The sequence below is a fragment of the Oreochromis aureus genome, linkage group 23, assembly GCF_013358895.1.
Source record: "Oreochromis aureus strain Israel breed Guangdong linkage group 23, ZZ_aureus, whole genome shotgun sequence".
Taxonomy (NCBI): Eukaryota; Metazoa; Chordata; class Actinopteri; order Cichliformes; family Cichlidae; genus Oreochromis; species Oreochromis aureus.
In genome coordinates this window covers 45,198,516-45,217,011 of record NC_052963.1, presented here as the reverse complement: position 1 = coordinate 45,217,011, position 18,496 = coordinate 45,198,516, and the positions used below count along the sequence as shown (strand labels likewise).

The 18,496-nt window shown below is 45.8% G+C and overlaps 1 protein-coding gene across 1 annotated transcript in view; it reads right to left on the bottom strand.

Annotated features, from left to right (window-relative positions):
• Positions 1-18,496, bottom strand: part of insrb (insulin receptor b) — a 78,868-nt gene that overhangs the window by 56,292 nt on the left and 4,080 nt on the right. The window lies entirely within an intron of this gene.

Here is an 18,496-nt window from a genome sequence, read left to right as displayed (position 1 = left end):
TGAGTATTTATTACACAGCGTGCTGCGGGGAAAAGCCTGTTCTAACGTTTGAGTCTAAGGTTTATTTTTTAGCACCTGGCGGCTCTTTTTTGCTTCTCATCCGTAAATAATCTGCTCTTTCATGTGATTGAGTTTATTTTGAAAAGTCTCAACAGGATCTTGAGCTTTATTGTGAAGGGTTTATGTGGAACATAAACAAGCGGACACGCAATGGTGATACCGTCGTTGTTGCTAGCCGCAACGTTGTCGTGCGCTTGTCCGTCAGTAGTGTGGTTATATTAAATATAAGAGAGAGAGAAATTAAGAAATTAATATAGCCGTAATATACAGTGACCATCAAAACGATGAAAAAATATTGCCGTAAACAGTTTATTTTGCGACACCACGAAACAAACGATAGACGTTTTTATATCGTCATCCGATATATATCGTTATATCGAACAGCCCTACTGGAAATGCTGTGTTCGTGACTGAAGCGAGGGTGCTGCACAGGTCAGGTGAATGCAGCACAATATTTGCCTATTATATTCATGCCTGTCATCACGAGGACGATGGAAACCTGTCCGCAGGACATTTGCATCCTTCAGAGAGTTGCTCATTTGGAAAATGTTGCTTTGGCTTTAATTCACATCAATTAGCCCGACTGTGGCAGGCTGAACAGACAAAAGCGTCATCCTCCGTTTGCAGCGGCATTACAACAACTGGATGTGAACATCAGTACAAACTTCTTTTTCCCCGTTTCAGCCATGAAACCAGCGCCGATTTGCATTAAGGTGAAGAAAGCCATTCACAAAGCGGCCACTCAAGTCCGAAAATCGTACTCTCCGCAACTGCCTCTCTCTCTCTGAGACACACACACACAGTCTCATTGGCTGCATTATTGTCATTGACAGTATTGTACAGCAGCGTTTGATCGAGCGCAGCAGCCACGAGGAGGTTAACAGAAACGATCCACGCTCACTCACACTCTTCAGCTGCTGCAGACACAAGCTTACATTTGGACAAATGCATGCGCACGCATCAGCGCATGCATCAGAGGAGTGGAGAATTCATCAGCAGACAGTAACTTTGGGAGAGATGTGCAGCGAGTTTCTCGCTCCACATAATAACACATTAAAGGCAAATTACAGGAGGAAGAAACACTTCGTCGTTCAGATTATGCAAGACAGGTGTAACGATGAAAACAGTATTTCTATTGTTGACGTGACAAAGCAGGTTTCGAACTCCAGGGCCCTGTTTCAGAAAGCCGGTTTAGTGCAAACTCTGAGTAAGTATACCCTGAGTTAACGAAAACTCTGGGTTTTCGGTTTCACAAAGCAAGTTTAGATTAATTCTGAGTGAGTTACTATGACGACACACTCCGTGAAGCTAACCTGCCCCCTAGCAGGTTTACTTCAACTAACCCTGACCTTCTCCGCCTCTTTGTCGGAAACCTGACTGTAGGAAGTGTCAGACATGGTGCCCCTTCCTTGAAGAGCCAGTAGATGTTGAAGCCCAAATTCTCCAGAGCTCTCCGCCGGAGAGAGTGATTAGAGCGCTTTGGACATTTTATCATTTCCTGATGATTTTCTGTGTGAACGTTACTGTTTTTCAGCACAATCCATAATTTATTTGAATAACATCCTCAGGCCTTATATTGCTCATGTGACACATCGCGGACATTCTCTCAGTTCTGTACATATTATTTGTATTGCACTTCGTTGTTTTGCAAACGGGAGCTTTCTGTATAATATTGGTGACGCTGAGCACGTTTCCAAGGCTACCGTCTGTCGGGCAGTCAGGAATGTTACAGTTGCACTGAAACGTCTCCTGTACTCGTTTGTGGTGTTCCCCGGTCATAGACCCACAAGATTTATCAAAGAGGATTCCACAAAATTGCAGGTATCAGGATGAACAAAACTTAATTCATGATGTGGTGATACTTGAACTACTACTTAGATTTTACATTTATTTTCAGGGTTCCCAGGCGTGATTGGCTGTATAGATGGCACTCACATTCCATTCTGCTGCTTGAAGTGTTCCATTTCCAAAAGCATTTTTTATTTTCTTGATCAAACAGGTCTTGTACAGCTGCTTTACAGGGAGCTATTGAAACACAGAAAATAGCACTGACATTCATAGTACATGCCTACTTAGGTTGGTTGTAAATCAGTGCTGAACATCTAAAGGTTTGTTGGAGAAGTGGCTGGACCCTCTTCCTCTACATTTTTTATATTTCATTTTTACTTGCTGCCAGGAACGTTTGGGGCCTGTTGGGTTGCACCTGCGCTCACATCACATCACAAAATAAAATGTATAAAATAAAAAATAAAATGAAATATAATAAAACGTGTTAAATGGGTGGAAATCCCTAGATCAATGTTTAAATTAACACTCACGCATTGACTCTGTCAGCTATGTTTTGCCATGCATGCTCCCTTTCTTTTGCAGCTGAGGCTGTGTTACTTTTTTTCCCGCAAAATTTGCATGTTATCGGCATATGCTGCCATCAGAATTTCGGCCTCAAGCGCTGTAAAATACATTGACCGCGCCTTCTTTCCCTCCGTCTCCATGGTGACTCGCTTAATCTGTGCTCCACTAATCAGGGCTTTATGCGCGTGCTTAACTTGGGGTTAAAGCAACTCCGCGTTGATTGAACTAATTGTTATCAGCCTTTCTGAAACCGAATATTCCGAGTTGGACAGTTCGGGGTTACTCAACCCTGAGTATCATTTTTAACTCTGAGTTTTCTAAACCGGCTTTCTGAAACAGGGCCCAGGTCGGCAAAGCGGCCACAAAAACAACAACACTGCCATTTCCAAACCTGCGGATCCAAACCAACAGCTGTCACACGACAGAAACCATCTTTTCAAAGGCAACCAGCTCGCACACATTTACTGGAAAGAAAGCTTTGCCATCTATAAAGCATCATATATACACCCCAGCCTCAGAAACACAGCCATTTCTCCTTAAACGTCCTCTTTCTTTGAACTACCTTCAGCAGAAATGTCAGGAATAAGCACAGAGCGTGGATGTTTCTCCAGCAGAAGCAGGTGTTTAGTTTACATGAACCGACTTGCTGTATAAAGTGGAAGAGATGTGATTTACTGGGTCACACAGTGACGCAAAGGATGACGGCTGACCGCAGATTCTGCCCTGTTGCCACACCCATTTACATTTCACGAGCGCGCCCATTAAACTCAGTAGTTGTGAGACATAAAATCCTAATTTGCTCCCTTGATTTAACTATGCATGGACTGTATCAGCCATGACAACAGCCATCACGGCCTAAAAACAGATAGTCGTGGACATAAACAGCACCGACTGATTCAAAGCAGCCGTCTGACGGACGATGAAAATCAGGAAAAAAGGAAAAAAGAAAGCAGCACAAAAAACTCTTCCCCATATTCAGTATAAAGGAAGCTCGTAATAATTTGTGCTAATTATTCACTCTGTTGATGTTTTCAGTTAATGTAGACTGTTTCTTTAGGAAAAAGTGAATCTCAAAGCCAGGCTCGAGCATGTGTGCGCACCGCGCTGCTCGCAGTCGCTCATCACGCTCAGAGCTTCATGCATCTAAATGCGTGAACCCTGGGGCGATCGTGGCTCAAGAGTTGGGAGTTCGCCTTGCAATTAGAAGGTTGCCGGTTCGATCCCCGGCTCGGACAGTCTCGGTCGTTGTGTCCTTGGGCAAGACACTTCACCCGCTGCCTACTGGTGGTGGTCAGAGGGCCCGGTGGCGCCAGTGTCCGGCAGCCTCGCCTCTGTCAGTGCCTGTGGCTGTGGCTACAACATAGCTTGCCATCACCAGTGCGTGAATGTGTGCGTGAATGGGTGGATGACTGGATATGTAAAGCGCTTTGGGGTCCTTAGGGACTAGTAAAGCGCTATATAAATACAGGCCATTTACCATTTACAAAAAAGACGCCAATAGCACTAAACCCTGAATCCCAAAATAGGGAAGATTTATTGCAGTACATTGTTTGGAAACTGACTTCTCACCTGAGCACGCCATTTCCCCAGGTGTGAGCTATTCATTAACTCAACATTTGGTTAATGGTTAGCAAGAAAAACATGTCAACAATTCAGGTTCAACCTACGACCAGAATCACGCATCAACAAAGTGTTTGAAGTGGCTGCTCATAACACAGAGCGCCTATAAAACCAGTAAACTACTGAACCACATTTACTACAGATTGACGCTGGTGAGAAGGGCAGGTCGAGTTAAACTTTGACTTGTAATCATAGGAACACACTTTCCTTCCTCTGAAAGCATAAAGACTGAACAGTAAATGATGCCATGTCTGCAGTGGCGTTACGCTTGTTTGCAGTAACTCTTTCAGAGAAACAGAGTGCAGAAAAATATCTTCTTCCAGCCGAGACTCCAGTAAGACAAACGTCAGTGCAGCAGGAGAGAAAGAACATGTGGCGAGGTTTAAAAGAAACAAGTAAAAGCAACTAACATGAAATAATTCACACTTGTTTGCATCCCTCCACGTATCCACTGACCAGTACGCACATTTTGTGCTTCTACTATAAATCACATCCTTCACTGTCTTTAGCTCAGTGCTGAGATTGCTTCCAGTGAGAAGACGCACAACAAGCTCAGAGAACTACACAAACTGTGCTGCTACATGTATCCACATTTGTGTGGACGCAGCCTCCACCAGCTCAACTTTGTACTTCCCCCTGCAGCGAGCGGCGCCGGCAGCCAAAAACAACTCATAAAAGTAGTCAATAAATCCATTTTAACTGTTAAGCATCTCATCAGATAACACTCGAGTTTGAAACAACAACAGTAACTCATTCAGCGAACCGGTGTTGACCACGCCTCGGCGCAACCTGCATCGCAAAACACCAAAACAGGCTTCTTCCTCGGCCATGCGGCAGTTGGTGTAATTCCCAGTGATAACGGGAACCTTACACCTCTCTCTGCCCCTCCTGCCTTATCTCACGGACACATCAAACAGACCCACAGGCCGCCCGCTCGCTGTCAGCCTGCAGCACTAACCGGATACCTATTGTGAAACACAACAACATAACAAACTGTTACGCAACTGCACAGGGGCCAGGGTGCAACTCACCCCTGCCCCAAGTTATCTTCAAGTCACACCAAGAGGACGCGAGCCTGACCCTTTCACATGGAGGGCTCTCTTTTTTTTAAAGAGCGCAGGTAAGAAATACACGAGTGGCAGTGAGGTGTTTGTGGTCGCCCGGCATGCTGACATGCTCGGCATGTCATGCTTCCTGTTAGAGAAGCTTCACTGACACAAAGAAATGTTAGAGGGCCATGAGGGCAAGCAGCACATGGACGTCCACAGAGCCTCTATTGCAAAATGGAGTCTTGCTTTCAACTGACAGGAGTGAATGCTGAGGGGGGGGGGGGGGTGACAAAAGGGAGGAACAGCAGTCCGGGGTTGGTTGTGAGAGCCCCTGTGTCTAGAATAATGAGCCTTCTCCTCCCAGGTTTGGTAGCAAGGAGATCCAGGAGTGAGCCAACAGGGAGAGGAGGGGGCGTGGCCATATGGAAAGGGGGTCACGCGGAAAAAAAACAAGGGGTGAAGGGGGCAGAAAAATGGGTGGGAGGGACGCGCAGGGGGGTGAAAGTGTAACCTGAGCCCAGACAGGAACGCAGAGTGACGTAAGGGACCTACAGGACGGTTGGTGATCACATGCATGAATGAAGAGCCGCTATGGACACACACACACACACACACACACACACACACGGTGGGAGAGGGCAGGGAGGCCTACCTGAGTTCATCTACAGCACATGAAGGATGAACGTGACAGGCTGGAGGCAGACTCAGGAGGTTTTAAAATATTTATTTATATTTAAGGTATAAATAAAAGGATTCAACAGGTTCAATAAATCCACATTTTAATTTAACATTTGGACTCCAGCTCCAGCTGTGTTAAAGAACACAACAAATAAAAACCAATAAATCTAATGCAGGTGGGAACTTTCCAGCAGACAATGACCGTGATCCCTCTACAGCCCACACCGGCACAGAGGACCACCCACCAGGGAACAGCCCGGTGCCCTCACTACACGTACAGGATGTCATAATTACAATAACAACCCAATCAGCTGCTAATGAACCGGGGTGGGGGGGTGGAATAACAGAGCGCTGGCTGAAATGTTCTGTACCATACTGCAGACCTCTATAGGAGACATGTGGGCCATCAACCCGCCTGCCTTGTCTGTTTGACACTTAATTTGGCAGCAGGAATGAAGAGGAGGAGGGGGGGGAGGTATATTTGAGGGGGTTCAAACAAACAGAAAGAGCAGAGAGAAGCTTGGATTTTAAGTGAAGTCGACGCGTTAGAGCCTTTAAAAGGAGATTAAAGGATCAGAAAAGTTTGTGCTCTTGTTGCTTGAACAGTCATGAGGCTTATTGAAGTGGATAAACTGTTGCAGTTCAGTCGGTGGTTTCTGTTGTTTTAATGTTACAGAGACACGATTTAATGTTAGTTTGGGAGCATCAGGAAGAAGCAGAGGATTACTAGGAACAGCTTCACAGGTTCTCATATTCCCACGTTGGTGTTGGCGTCCAGGATTAGCGCCGCAACCAACCAATGACGTGTGACTATTCCGTTAGCATGAGCCAAAAAGTTAGCTAATGCTATTATAATCTATTACTACCAAACAAACATGAGTAAGCCAAGTTTGGCTAACAACAAACTGAACTTGATACATTTACATTTATTATATTCTATAAATTAATATAGAAAACACCTTTTTTTAACCTACAAACCTATGACATCACAGCAACATGATTGGTCAGTGCTGATCCTGGATTAACACCAAGATCAAATACACCACAATCCTGCCTCAATACAAAAGAAACTGATTTATCTTTAGCTAAACACCAAATGTGTAACTTGATATATAAGTTATGAAGGATAACATATGACCCGTGCTCCTTTTGAATCACAGGAAACTCCGACATGACGGCTTTAAATCAGCACAAACTGTTTTAATAAGTGTGAAAAAGTGCGCTCTGCGATTAACTGTCACCATAAATCAGTCGTTCTCAAACCGTGGACCAGAGAAAGATCAGGTGATACCAGGTTAAAGGAATACTATGTCCAAGTAAAATTCAACCCACATGGGTAATGTACATTTTGTAACTTCTAAATTGGGACACGCACGCTGCTGTTTCGTTACTGCCTCTTCACCTCAGACGTGAAGCAGAACGAGCCCAACATCCTCTGTCCAGCTCGACGTGAGCTCAGCTCCCTCGGGTACATCTGGTGCAGCCGAGGTCGTGTACCCGCTCTCTCGGACAGAAACTGCCGTCCCCGCGATTCGGCGAGCTCTTCAGGCAGATTCTTCTCTTATTTTTAGAATTGTGCTCCCTGCAGAAAATTTAATATGCAGCAGCTAACGGTGATGAAAGCATATCACGGTGGCGCGCAGGCTGCCCTCTATCGCCCGTGAACTGCAGCCTGAGTCCAGAGTGACGGAGGGCAGCCTGCACTTTAGCTTAAAGTGAAACCAGACCGGTCTAGCATGAAACCAGGTGGCAGCTAACTCTGGACTGTGAGAAGTTTCCTCTCACTGTCAGCTTAGGCACATGCTGCTGCTGATGAGGTGATCTGCTGATTATAGATATGTCAGCAGCTCAGTTGCTGAACAAACCCCAGGGGAGGGAACGTGCGGCCGCGGTGCCAAGTGGACTGCCAGTGGAAAAATGCGTTTGTTTGTTAATACAACTGTGGAAAGTCCTGAGAAGTAAAGCCAGCTCCCCGTGCGCCCACTGCCAAGCTGTGGCTTCCACAGTGAAAAACGATGCTGAGAAATTGCATGAAAGGCATTTTGATTAGCGTGTACCAACATGTACCTCCAAAACAAAGAGAAGTGAGGACCAGAATAACAGTACGTGAGCCAGGGAGGGGGGTGGGGGCATTTGAATAGTGGAAATAGGCTCAGAGCCACCAATAACACAAACACACACACACACACACACACACACACACAGAAAAATATGAAAATCTATTTTCTATTAAGAAAAAGTGGGAACGAAACGAGAAAGTGGAGCTAACACGTGCACTGTGACTGTCCTGTCCTCAAGACAGCCGAGGACATCAGATAAAGGTGGAGGGAGGGGGGAGGGCAGGGTTGGACCGAGTGGAGGCAGTGTGTGGGTTGGAGCACCTGTTCCTCTATTGCCTCAGCTTCCCATTGAGGAACATGGCAAAAAGGAGTCGGCCTAGCCTATTTATACACAACGCTGGGTCCCGTTACAGCCGTGGCACGGCGCCAGGCTGTGGCAGATTGAAGCGGGTAGAAAAGAGCAACATGCGCTGCCCTGCGCTGTCAGATGGTCTGCCAGCAGAAGAGGCCCAAATCAGATCGCACTGGTGACTTTGGCTCGCCTCCTTCCCTTTTACCTCCAGCACTGGCAAAGAGTAGAGAAGGAAAAACGGAGAGAGGGCGAAGAGGCGCAGACAGAGGGAGACAAAGAAGCGAGGTGCTGTGCGACAGCGAGTCGCCGTTTTCAAAACCAGCGGCGACTGTGTTTCTGTGAAACACACATCGAAATCAGCCACATGTGAGAGTGAATCCCATCCTGTTGCTGCTGTGTCAAAGAAACAAGCTTTTTCCTCCCTCTTTCCAAAACGTTCAGTTTTACATAGCAATAAAAAGCTAATGCAAACTGCACCTGCAAGCACATGTTAACAGTCACATACAATCACATGGATCTGCAGTCAGTTGAAATTCGACCACACCAGGTGACACTCCAACATATAAAAAGCATTGTGGGCATTCCTGACATAGTCAAAGCATTTTGGAGCCTACGCAGGACTGACTGTGAAACGGGAGCAGGTAAGCAACTGAAGGCCAGCCTCTGCTGAAGACACAGACAACACACACACACACACACACACACACACACACACGGAGTGAGTAATGCAAAAAACATCTGATGAGCCTTTTCATCTTCCTACGTTAGCGAGCTCAGCGTCTTAGTGCGGTGAGCCTCGGCCTGAGAGGGAGGCAGCCGGGGCTCAGTCACCCTGTTTGACTTGCAGCCACAACGGCAGCAGCTGCAGGGCTCGGCCCCACCAGCCCCACCAACGCTTTGACCCACAAACCAGAGCTACACATGAGGCTGGAGGAGCTACGCCTGCCTGGTGGCCCTGCCAAATCTGCTCCTTCTTTCCCTGTATGGCTCCCTCTCTCTCTTTCTTCTTCAGACCCGTCTGCTGCCTCTGCGGCTGAAAAATGGTTGTGATGAGACATTTCCAACACTAAACTCCTTCATTAAGCACCGTTTATGCTTCAGCCAATCAGCATTAGGAAACACAAAGAAAGACAATACAATAGCTGTGATTACACAGCTGCCCGCGCTGTAGCTCAGCGTGGTAATGGCTCTTCTACACGCTGTGCTTCTAATGTCCGGCTCTGACAGTTTAGGGGTTTTAGCTGAGGTATTCCCTGTGTGGTGAATGAATGAGTAAGCTCATCCCAGGCATGGCAAATCCTATCGATTTGACTGGATTGCTGCTGGTCTGCCAACTCCAAGCTCCAGCTGAATCCAGCATTTGTTCCAAGCAAAGAGCAGGAGGGGGAAAGGCAAAAAACAACACACAGACACAGAGAGGGGAAGAAATGATTTGATTCTAACTGCACTGAAATGAAACTCCAGCTGCTCGCATAAGGGGAATGCCTCTGTGTGTGTGTGTGTGTGTGTGTGTGTGTGTGGCTGAAACTATTAGGAGGGACGAGTCAAGTTAAAACGCAGGACGTGGGAACGGAAGGACGAAAAGAAAGAAGCAGACAGAAGAAGGAGAACACAACGACTACCAAGACATCAGATTTGATGTCCGAGGGGTCGACAAACACGGACGGAAAATGGTAGAAAGCAGAGGCCAGAGGGACGGCGAGCAGAGGGGCCGGGGTCAGTTTAATGGTCCGTTTGTCTGCACCGTCAGACCACCAGCTCTCACTGGCTGCTGCAGGAAAACTTCACATAGCACACAAACATTTGCACAAACATGCAGACACACATCCTTGCCTCACTCCTTCACTTCTTTCCATATCTCTCCCTCCCTCCCCCTTTTCCATTGCTCGGGCCTGTACCCACACAGCCTCAGTGCCTCCTTCCTTTTACCAAAGCACAAACACGCCGCCAATCTGCAGAAATCCAGCCTTCCACCTTTAAACGTCACGTTCATATCGCTACACACCGAGCAGCGGCGTGATCAATAAACGCTCAGACCTTTGGGCCTTTTCATTTATCAAGAAATATCCCCTCATCCTGTTTGTTTTTCCAAAAAACCCACCTCTGTTGGCTTTTCCATACAGAATATCTACGAGCATGCTACATATAATACTGGGATTTAATACTGACATCATGTTAATGTTCAAACAGCCCAACCAGCCAACAAATCACTGGCTGTTACCTAGCCTCTGACAGACAGGCCCCTGGAGTGGAGCGTCTGTGGCCACGGCGGTATTGTAAAATGACTTCCATTCATTACGCTGTCATTTAACAGCAAGGCATAATTCAATATGGGGCTCCTTTAACTATAACGGAATTAGGAACGCTTGATGCGGCCTCATAAACTGGTTGCAAGCACTCCATCTCTATGTCCCCTTTCACAGCGTCTTGGCATCCGTCTCTGGCCCGTCTACAGCCTCAGCTCCGCTCAGCCACTCCTTTTACTCCGTGCTGTTTACGGGGAGGAGACTGTGTGGCCCTCTGTACTAACCACATTTAATTTATTCACACCAAAAATCTGAATTCCTTTCGTTCCTTTCGGTCTGACTGGACCTCGTTTCTACATGGAAATAACGCCCGTCCACGGGTCGGTTTGTGCAGTCGTGCTGTGACCAGTTTCGATAAGGGAGACGACGCCAGGTTTGCTCCGCAGGCCCAACGAATCAATGTTAAGGCTTAGAAATAAAAGTCTGTTCCCTCAATGCTGAATAAGCCAATCGGAGCAGAGTTGTAAATCTGGGGCCTGTGGACTCACTTCCACGCTGACACACTAGCAGGGGTGTGTTTAACGTGAGGAAGCAATGAGAGCTGAAGAAGGATGGAGAAGGTTACCGCTTTAAGGAGATGCAGGACGAGCAAAGCATCGTTAGGCCAAATTCAGACCCTACCAGTCAACTGCAGCCGCAAAAACAGACTCATCAGATCAGAACATTTGTTCCAATCTTCTGGTGAGCCTATATGAATCAAACCATCTCATGTCCTTGGCTGACAGGAGCGGTACCTGCTGTGGTCTTCTGCTGCTGTAGCCGACCTGCTTCAAGGCTGAACAGTGTCGTGAGTTCAGAGATGCTCTTCTAAAGTATCAGGTCATCTCTGGTCTCTGACATCAACAAGGCATTTTCACCCACAGAGCTCACACTATGTTTAAATAAAAAGCGAGCCAGGATAACCAAATTGAGTGTGCAATAGAAGGACCGCTTCAGGTGTTCGGTCATGCTTGTTTTTGCACATTCAGTTCAGCTAAACTGTAGCCTGTCTGCACTTTCAATTAAGGATCTAATTTTCTTTTCTGGGACCCGTTTCTTCAGCCCAGCATCAGCAGGGCTGTACCTGCAGCTGTTTTCTAATAACTCTTGCCAATTTCTATTAAATCCTCTGACAATATCGGTTTCTACAGGTTGAGAGTCATGACTCACGTATGTGTGTAGCTCAGCAGCTGTGAGTCATGCATCTATACACTCCCCATAGTTGGTTGTTTGATCCAGAACAAATCTGAGGAGGCTCAACTGATTAGCTGTAAATGTTCTCCAGATTTAACAAAAACTTCCCCAAGCAAACGTATCCTGTTGCTACGTATTAGTAGCTCCATTACTGCACGTGTGACTGCCTGAAGGTCACCTGTTACCAAATGAAGTTATCAACACTCCTAAAACGCAGAAACAGTTAACGGTTCCTTTTTTTCAAAAGCCCTAATAAAAGCCGGTAGATTTGTGAAGCACGGCCAGATTCTCACTTTGGTTTCATGAAGTGGTGCAGAGGTGGACTGAACAAAGGAGCGATGTCATCAATTGTCATTTATAATTTGATCTTGATTGTCTGGATTACCAGAATTAAACAACTGTTGCCCTGCTTTGTGTTAGAACTCCAGCATGTTCTTTTGGTTTCCACCAATGAGCTCATTTCCACCATAAAAGCACAAACTCGCTCACTGATCAGTTCAGCTTAAGCCAGGGGTCTGCAACCTTTTACACCCAAAGAACCATTTGGACCCGGTTTCCACGCAAAAGAAAACACTGGGAGCCGCAAATACTTTCTGACATCTAAAATGAAGATAACACTGTATATATTGTTTTTTATCTTTATGCTTTGTGTGAACAACTAAGGTGTGCTGCTTATGAAATCCATGAAGTGCTACAGAGAAAATTAAATTATATTTATGTAATCAACACATTTTGAACTCTTAAAGAAATATAACAAAAGGAAAGACACCCAGCTGAACTAAAATGATCCATGTAGCAAACAAAAACTGTTGTCAGCCGCCACCCTTATATCGCCTTTGGGCTGTTGGAGCCTTGACCTGACTCTTAAAAAATAATTGGAAAAAAGCTCTATGCTGCTGAAAAATGAAAAATAGATATTTGCAAAATTCTGCCTAATTATGTATTTTACCTGGTTAATGCGTGCGGCGGGGCGTGGTTTGCAGCGCCGCTGCAGGGGAGGCGGACGCACCTGAGCGACACCCGCAATCACGCCTCGCTGCCTTTACGTCTGCGCTATCTGTGCTGTGTTGGTGGTGTATGTCGGGCTGTGAGCTGAAAAGCTACAGCCGGCTGTATGCGTACAGCAACCGTGTGTGAAAAGAAAAGTGCCCAATAAAGAGATGCTCAAAAGCATGTTCATGGAAACATCGTCGGGTCTGCCGTGATTTGTTTACAATGGGACTTCTGCTCCTGAACCTCTGTGCACAGAGTCCGCAAATCGGGGCTATACGAAGTCAGTTTACGCAGGACTGTAAGCTGTCATCTGTCAGGCGTGAGCGGTGTTTGTCTTTAACATAGTTCACGGTGGAGAACAGCTGCTGACATAATGTGGATCCGAAGATCCATAATTGGCCTACCTGGGGTTGAAAGTCTCGATAAATGCACGGCGTTTCAAGTGGGTACACCGGCTTCCGCGAGTGTGTGACGCTTATTTTGAGCGATGAAAAATAATAGAATATAATTTTATTTTTATATTTCAATATCACAATAATCTTCCAATTTAGAACTCCGAGTTAAAAAGAACTAACATAAATAAAATACACTTCAGCTAAATGCTTCTAATTTATTTGCCCAAACCAGGCGGAGCCGCACTTTAAGGACTAAAGAGCCGCATGCGGCTCCGGAGCCGCAGGTTGCCGACCCCTGGCTTAAGCCAACATGACAAAGAGAACCTTTGGTCCATCTGGGAAATGGGTGTGACCCTCCTCTGTTGGAGGTAGTGCAGGTGGTAGTCTCCGCCTCCGTTTCCAGCTGTTGTAACACTGCTGCGGATGCAGAGAAGTGGCCGCGTACTATACAGCAGTGGTGCCCAACCCCCCGGTACCGGCCCAATCACGGCCCGGCTGAGGTGAGAGTATAGGCTGGGGTGTGAAATGTATGGCTTTCGGGGGTTTTAACATTAACTCAGTTTCCCTGGGTCTTTCCCGTGTTGTAGTTGTGTCTTATTTTGAAAGAAATATTTACGCGTTACCATAGCAACCAGAGAGCATTAAGGGGCAGAGAGGAGGATGCTACTCTCAGTGTTGTTGGTGCATTTCAGGAGGACGCTGCTAATAAAGTTACACAGTGAATTTGCATTTATTATTATATTTACAGAATAACACAGTTTGTGTCTCGGCCGTATCATTTTATTTTGTTGTATTTATCTGCCACACCTTAAAGGCCGGTCCGTGAAAATATTGTCTGACATTACACCGTCGGTGGAGCAAAATGGGTTGGGGAGCGCTGCTGTACAGTATGTTATCAAAGAAGAAGAGGGGCATTTTGCTGCAGGTGAGGAACACCACAGTCTTTAAGCAGGACTCCTGTGGGTGTTTGCGATCATGCAAAACTGAAGAGTGAATCACAGTCTGCATTTATCACAGGATTATTAATCAACTGCATCACTTCTTTTACTGCAGCAAGCCTGAGACAGAATTTAGCTTTAAGGTGCTCGGCTCTCAGCTGTTATTGACAGACCGTGGGCGAGTTAAGGCCCGATCACTACAGGGCCGATTGTGGAAGGAGACAAGAGGCTCACACTTCAAGTGCTTTGAAATATAAAACAATCACAAATTATTAGGTTGCTTATGGTGGACATTCTTAGGTTAGAAGAGGGGAAAAAGCCACGGTTGGCAACTTAAATCATCAGTCTAGAGCAACTAAACAGCAAAAATGATTCATACTCCCTCTCTCTCTCTCTCCATAATCACACATTAAAATGTATAACCGGGTTCAGTGCAGTGGGGCTAGACGTGTCTTTAGACAGGAAGAGGCTGGGTTTGGAGGGCTCTGTAACTTACTGCCAGCACAGCCAGTGCTGTCACCATAGTAACGCATCTCATGCTACTTCATCAGGACAAAAACAGAGACCCCAACCCGGCACACGGAGTCACCGAACACTAAACATGTAAGCATGAGCTCTTGTAAAAAAGGACACTCAAACATGTACAGACACACGTAGCCACGACGCAGCAAACAACATCATCTCAGAGGGCCACGTGATGTGGCGCACAACGTGCAGGTGAACACGTTAAGCATCACTTAGACCCAGCTGGAGCGCGCGGGGTTAATAAGAGAAAGCAAATAAAAAGAGAGGCGTCAAATGGATGCTGTTCACACCTTTAAGAGGCCTGAAAGAGGAGGCTTTCCCACAGCGCACAGCGGGATTAGCAGGTGTGTGCATGCGTGGAAGAAAGGTCTGCAGGCTGTGTGCATCTGCAGTGTGAAAGAAAACAAACGAGCCCAGGACGGCGAACCCGCTTACCCCTGAACGCAAAACGAAGGGAAGGAAGGAGGATGGAGCTCGGGTTTAAAGGAGGAGAGGAAGGAGGGATAGAGGGAGCAGAAGCTGTCGTGGAGGAAACATGAAAAGCTGCATCACATTTTAACATCTTCGATTGTGTCCATGTTTCACATGATATTTAAAAGGCTGCCGTATCCACATCACCTGCTCATTTATTTTGCTTGTTTGTTTTTTTTAACCGGACATGACCCAGAAATGTCAAACTTATATGGCAACAGTTCATCTAACCTAGACAATATTTAACAAAATCAACACTGTAATTAATAAGGGATTCAACTAGAAATGTGGCCCATACACACACTTCAGGAACATATTTAATAAGGTCATATATTATTGTATTAGTTAAACAGAAGAGTCTTTTCCCACCTTTTCTTTTCAAACTCGGAAGCTTTGTTCATCTTTTATATACAGTCTATGCAGCTGTCATTCAAATGCCCACAGATGTGATTAGTTGCCTGTAAAAACATTAGCTGCTAATTTTGTTGCCATTTACAATCAGATAATGTCCACGATTGTAATACTCGTCACCTGTGCACCGTTTGATTCGTTTATCATTTGCTCCGCCCCTCAGCTCAGTAACTGACCCGACAGCACGATTGTGTGCGTGCAGTTACATTAACTGCCAGCAGCCTCGCAGGGCATCAAACACACACTTTTCAGTCACATGACAGGCCTCCAACTTCTGTGGAGACTTGGTCCAAATCGCTCCACTGGCCTAAAGCGGGAACATGACAGTAAATCCAGACTCGTGTCACAAACTGCAAAGATTTTTGATCAACTTTTCCTCTCCTGCCGGGCTTCATGTCATCTCAGATACAGACGTTACTTTATAAACTGGCCCAAACAGTATTGCAGATGTACAAATCTGTAACTGGGATCAATTAAAAGTTCTCCATCGCAATCAAACCCAGACGGGTATTTTAAATCTCATCTGTTTTGGGGGGGTTTTTGTTTGTTTTTTGGGGTATTGGCGGGGGAAGGGGGTGGGGGGCAACTGCTATGCTTTTTTTTAAAGCCAAAGAATGAGAAATCAGTTACACGGCCTTATTCGGTTTATTGTCTCATCTGCAAAACATCCCTTTGTTGATCCCTGCGTTACAGGACTGGCTCAGCTCGGATTTTACAGTGTGAAGTCCCCAACGGTTAAAATAGGGCAGATCCAAACAGCAACAAGGACTATCAAATCAGATTGTTGCAGCATGGCGTAACGGTGCTCTGCGTGTGTGTGTGTTCATGTGTGTGTGGGTGTGACCCCATCCCTCCCCTCTCAGCTACACCACATTTCTGTGCAGTGAGCAGGGGTTTACATAAACGGCCACACTCCTCTATCTAGGAACGGGAGTCGGAGAGGAGGGCATCGGCTAGGCTTTGTGTTTAAAAACAACAACCTATCACAGAGCTGGCAGCCAGTGTTGGGCTGGAAACACGTCACCTGATCACGGCGACGGCCGTTAGATGTTACAGCGTGGTTTCCTCTTCGGCTCTGTCAGATTGATGTCTAATCGCATAATGAAAGGTTTATGTCGGGATCAACGTGTTTTGACTGTTTCCTTATTTTGCAAGGTGACAGCAGTGCGGCAACATTTGTCTCCTAGCATGTTAAGACTGGCTAAAATTAAGATAGCATTAGGGACGATTTTTCTGACATCTGGCACTTCTGAGCAAATTCCCAGGAAAACAGTGTGGAGAGCTATCGTCCCTAAACTCACAATGCGCGTAAAATCATTTAGAAAGTCCGTCTAAGACTCATTTACCAAATACTTTCATGCTTTGTTCTGTTTGGAGACAGCGTCTTTAAAGCAATCTGTTTTTAGTGTTGACACTAATACAGTTTTGTTAAACACACCACAGCAGCCGTTATGTTATTTTCAGTGTTTAACATCCAATAAAAATCTGCTGCTCTGCTTTGGAAGGCCTTTGTCTGAAGACTGAAACTCACGCGGTGATTAGACGTTGTAACTACCTAACCTGGATATTATTACCTATAAATAAGGATTAGAGGTGGGCGGGTCAATCCAAATATCAACTGTATCCATATCAACGCTGGTATCGGTATCGGACACCAGTAGTGCTAGTATTGCCACAGTATTGGCAAGTCACGATACCAATGGTAAATATCAAAACCAGTAAAATTGCACAATTTTCATTTACTGTGATTTTAAAAAAGAAGAATTCCAAGTAATTACATATTACTGTATTAAAGTTCATTTCAAACCACTGTCATGGTGGTAGGAGCCTAAACTTTGTGTCTGAGGTTTACCATTTAAGCACAGGTGCACATTTTGAGCTACGACTGCACTTGTTGCCAAATCCAGTGATCTGATTGGTCAGATCAGTTTATTCAGATCTGCAACACCTGCATTAGAAACAGGGGAGTCTGAAATTTTTATTTTTTTTTTACGCATGAAATATTCGCAGATTTTACAGGCCTCAACTCTCCAGCAGAGACACCTGTTAGAGGAAACTCATTTCCACTGCTCATATCAGCAAGCTCCTCCTTTCAGTTACTACCCACAGCTTGTGACCACAGGTGACAGTGGGAACGTAGCTCGACGGGTAAAGCAACAGCCTTGCTTTCACGCTCGGCTCTCCCCTCACTCGTGAGCAACATCCTAAAATTCTCCTAAACTTCTCTAATCAAGGTAGCAACTCGTTCCCAAGTCAGAGTGGGCACTACACCTCTGACCACCTACTAACTGCAGGTGTCTGAGGCTACTAAGCATAGCCTCAGACACCTGCAGGCATGTGGTGTCAATCAGACTTTATGTTTATTGCATTTGAAAAGTAAATCTAATATGTTAGCACAGTAATGATGAGCTGCAGAAATGCATTTGCTTGGTGGCTCATCAAGCTGTGAATTTGTGGGAGTCAGAAGAGTCGGCTCGTGTTTTCCATCCCCCACTTGTTCCACTGTTGATAAAAACTGCCGGGAACATGCACACAGTGGCAAGTTAGGAGAAGCTGAAAGGGATACTTGGAAAGATAAGAGCAGAGGAGGAAGCACTTAGCAAAGGCACCCCAACAGTTAATTTCCTCTAGCAGTACATATCGCCTTCCTGGCCAACACTCAGGACCCTGTACACAGCTGGTGGAGGCTCAGTTCATGACCCCGATTGTCCACCACCTCTGTGAACGAGGAACCGTGCAAAATAAACAGCAGCAATTTGCAATCAACGACGGGCTGCGATATGAAAGCCTTGAAGATTCTGTGTGTTGCCAATGAAACAGGCAGCACAGCCTGTTCCAGCAGCAAACTATGGTAAAGGCAGACAGAGAGGTAATAGTGCAGGTGAATGCTAACGCTAAATTAGCCTGTAAATAACAGCTTTCTCTATGTTTACACTTTTGTCAGATGTGAAGATTTTCTCTTCTTTCTTATCCAGAAGTCCGAGGACGTCCACACACCTGCAGTGTTTAGTCCCTTAAAATCAAACTTTTCTTTGTTTTGTGAAAGCAGTAATCGCACCCGGGTGCCGACAACCATACCGAGACCCTTTGGAGGACGTGGTCTCAGCAGCGGC